The sequence below is a fragment of the Lactuca serriola genome, chromosome 6, assembly GCF_051521515.1.
Source record: "Lactuca serriola cultivar US96UC23 chromosome 6, Lser_US96UC23_V15, whole genome shotgun sequence".
NCBI classification, from domain to species: domain Eukaryota; kingdom Viridiplantae; phylum Streptophyta; class Magnoliopsida; order Asterales; family Asteraceae; genus Lactuca; species Lactuca serriola.
The window spans coordinates 161,854,214-161,858,496 of NC_136413.1; the positions used below are offsets into that span (position 1 = coordinate 161,854,214).

General features: G+C 34.2%; 1 pseudogene; it reads left to right on the forward strand.

Annotated features, from left to right (window-relative positions):
* Positions 1–1,244: 1,244 nt before the first annotated feature.
* On the forward strand, positions 1,245–2,843 carry LOC145060337 (DNA glycosylase/AP lyase ROS1-like; annotated as a pseudogene).
* The last annotated feature ends 1,440 nt before the right edge of the window (positions 2,844–4,283 follow it).

A 4,283-nucleotide genomic window follows, 5' to 3' on the forward strand; every position in this document is an offset into this window, starting at 1 on the left:
AGTCTCCCACTTGGATAAGTCTAATAACTTATAATCGCAAGTATAACTTCAAAAATCGACTAGGAAACTGTAGCTCTCAAAGTCGTTGTCGAACTCTGACCTAGTGAGTTACGTGTCCTTAGATAAGTGATCAAATATTCCTATGTTCTACAAGGTATCATATGGACATAAGACATGGATTACAATCAATATCTCTGTCCAAGATTTGTTTTCCGATTTCTAATTTATGACGCACTACTAGAAAAACAGCCTTTTACGACGCTCATTGCGCATCGTAAAAGGCTCAGACGACGCGCAAATGCGCATCAAGGAAGACCCTGTCATAACGAGAGACGACGCGCTTTTGTGTGTCGTCTATAGACGACGCGCATTTACGACGCGCAATTACGACGCGTGTTTACGACACGCAATGCGTATCAAGGAAAGCCCTGTCATAAAGGAAGACGACACGTATTCACGTGTCGTAACCTTACGACGCACGTGCTAATGACACGCAATGTGTATCAAGAAAGCCACTATCAAGAAAGGTCATGTCATAAATGAAGATGACACACATTTTTGCGTATCATAATTTTAAATGTTTTAAAAAAAATATTTATAGATTTACTAATTTTCAAATTAAATTTGTATTTAATGTCTCATAATAGAAAATAAATATCATATACAAAAAATACAATGCATTGCATAAAATTTAATGTCATACAAATAAAATACCATAAATAACAAAGATAATTCATTTCACTAATATGTCTATTCCAATAGTGAGTAAATGTTATAAAAAAAATGAACTCCAGAGAAGCAAAATTTATATACAATTGCATTATCTAGCTTACTATCTGCCAACAACACTCCGTGTGTTTGCTTTTTGCTTAAGTCTCGTTTCCTCCAAAACTTCTAGATACAGTGGCTTGCTTCTTCCTCGTTACTGTACAGTACCTATGGCCACGACTTTGCAAGCTTGACTAAAGAACTTTGTATGCCAACTGTTGTCATGCATTAATATTTAATAACTAATACTATGCATATAAACATTAAAAAACTAATTAATTAAAACTCTCTATTTATTCATAGGTATGAATTACATTACCAGATGATTACATTTGGAAAGGGCATTTATGTCTTTTCCTCTAATTAGTCAAAGTTTTAATTATACTTTTTAACTACAGTGCAAGGCTAGGGTTACGAGCACCAGACGGTAGTGTAGCAAGTATAACAGAAAACAAACTGGTCAAAAACTAACTGGAATGTCAGATCAACCTAATGAACAACTACAAAAACTATCTGAAGTCCAAAATTGTATCCCTGTTGTTGAAGAATCATCAACACCAGGGACAATAATTGAAGTAGCATCAACATCAGGGCCTATAGTGGAGGTGCCATTATCACTAGAGCCTATAATTGAGGTTCCCACAACACCAGAGCCAGAACAGATACAACAAGAGCTTGATATGGAGGATTTTTGTGAAGAAGATGGTGAAGAAATTCCTATGATTAAACTAAACATGTAAGAGTTTACTCAGAATTTGCAGACTTACATGGAAAGACACATGGAACTTGGAGAAGGTGACCTGTCAAAAGCACTAGTTGCCTTAACATCAGAAGCTGTAGCAATCCCTGTACCTAAACTTAAAAATGTCATCCAACTAAGAACAGAACACCAAGTGTAAGTAATTGTGAAAAGATGATGTGATTTGTGATTTCTAATTTCTAAATTCTTTTTTTATTTTGATTTTGCAGATATGAGCTTCCGGATTCACATCCTCTTTTGGAAGGTGTAAGTGTAGTGGTGTAGTGTAGTATACCTTATGAAGAACCTGATATGCTCTTTGATTTGATTTCTGTTTCTTAACAAATGTGTGATAAATTAAAGATGGACACAGGAGAGCCTGATGATCCTTGCTCAACCTTCTTGCAATTTGGACACCTGGTGAGTGGATGAAATGAAAATGAGAGAATTAAATAAATGGTTTTGTGAAAGTGAAATGTTGATTGAATTATTTGTTTGTTTATATTATACCAATAGGTGAAACTGCAAATTCGATTCAACCGCCAGCTGGACAATGTTCTTCCCAAGAATCTGGCATGTTATGTAATGAAGAAACATGTCTTTTTTTTCAACAGCACACAAGAAGCAAATAACCAAACTGTTAAAGGGACACTCTTGGTGAGTTTGTAGATATAAAAAAAAAGTAATCGAAGAAAGATGCTATAATTTGCATTTAACCTAAAACCAAACAACTAAATTTACAATTATAAGATAGATAAAGAGAGTAGCCTTAAGTCCATAACCACAGAACACTTATAAAGAACAATGATAAAAGGCCTTAAGGAAATGTATGTGCTTTCTTCATCTGTGTTTGAAATAATTGCACAATACACAAATTTGGTAATTGTTCAAATCAAAATGTAAATTCAAATACGTTGTCCTGTTCATATCTCTCAATTTTGAAAATACAAATCATGTACAGATACCATGTAGAGCAGCAATGAGAGGGAGCTTTCCACTCAACGGGACATATTTTCAAGTCAATGAGGTATGAATTTGCTTAACATGAACTCTTCTTGATAATCAAGTATTTTTCTTTTTTCTTTTAGTTCTTTCTTTACTAATGTTATTGTGATGTTTTAAACAAACAAATAGCTTTGGTGAAAAGACAATGTTTGCTGTTGATGGCCAGAGTGGCTTGATTCATAGCTTTGGATTTCATAGAGACAGCAGTTAATTAATTTGTATTAACCCAAAGATAAATTGTGATATTGTATTGTTTTAGCTTTGTTCTAGAGATGTTAAGAGTTTTTACTATGAATCCTTAGCTGTTTGTTCTAGAGCTATACTGATATGAGATTGGTTAACTTGTGAAACACAAATTTCAAAATAGAAGACTAAAGAAGCAGAGGTGACTATTAGTGCATAAAAAAACTGAAAGAGTTGCATAAAATTGACATACAGGGACAACATTACAAAACTTTCAATTTAAAAAAAATAATAAAAACCGTTCGTCCACGTCAGCATTTCACAGGTTTTTGGTCAAAATTACCCAACACAAGTCAAATTTGAAAAGTAAATGGTCTTATTGATGATTTTCCAAGTCCAGTAAGCAAAATACAAAAACGATTAAAAGCAGATTGCTATTTATGAGAGTTTATCAAGCTGTACCTTAAAATTATTGGCTGTCGAAAAGCTTCAAACAAAGTATAAACAACCATTTTCAAAGACCAAAACCATTTTAATGGCAGAGATCCTTCTTTTTCAGGCATCTGATCTTTAATTGACTCAAAATATTTTTTCTTGCTGCTTTTATGGCTCCTCTTTCTCACCAAAGAACCAGGTTTAGGCGCGTCATTTGATGATCTTTCTTTATCTGGTCCACTTCCACTATATATTTCAGAGGCATTAAAGCTAGGAAACTCGGTAAAATTTAAACTACTAATTGGGCTTTCTGTCACAAAACCACATGAAAGTAGTTGTATGGTTGGCGGAAATGAGAAAAGTAAAAATATGTTGAGGTTAGTTAGTGCATATCCTCCAAACAGAGCAGGGGATAGAATTGACACAGAGCAGAAGGCTGATTTCTCACGAGTGTATAACATTTTTGCTTCCCGATACAAACCTGCATTGATCATCAAACATGAGTTTATGAACAAATGTTACAATCATACAAACTAATTTCTCATAAGTGTATAACATGGGTTTCTAAAAATAAGATTGAAGCAAGTTTGTCCTAACAGGTCCAAACAATCATTATAAAATCACAAAATATGTAAATAAGGATACAAAGATATACAAATAGTGAGAATTGTGGTACCTGTTCAACAATCGATAAAACATCTATATGACAACTTCTTTGAGTAAATCCAGCACCACAATCCCCTTCGAGATTCCCAAAGCTAGCAAAACCAACAGATGAAATTTTGGAAGTTAAGGGCTTTGAGAACTGGAATCAGAATTCGGTTTCCAGAGTTCAACCGGAATCATATCATCTTCCGAGACATGGCCACACACTTTCTGCCAGGTTCGTGTGAGCACAGAAATTTCGGAAGGGTCGCCACCCAACTCTTCATGAAGAACAAGCAAGTTCTCACCAGGGTGCACCCATGTCCGTGGTATATGAAATCTATAGACATATTATTTTTTAAAAAATATTACAAACAAAATGAAAATCTCCTATGTATATATATAAATTACTTACAATATTTGAGCCGGTTGGCCACATTTCTTCTGACATTTTTGTGCATTATAAGTTCCTCTATAGTCACAATTATCTGTACAACCTGTTGATGGT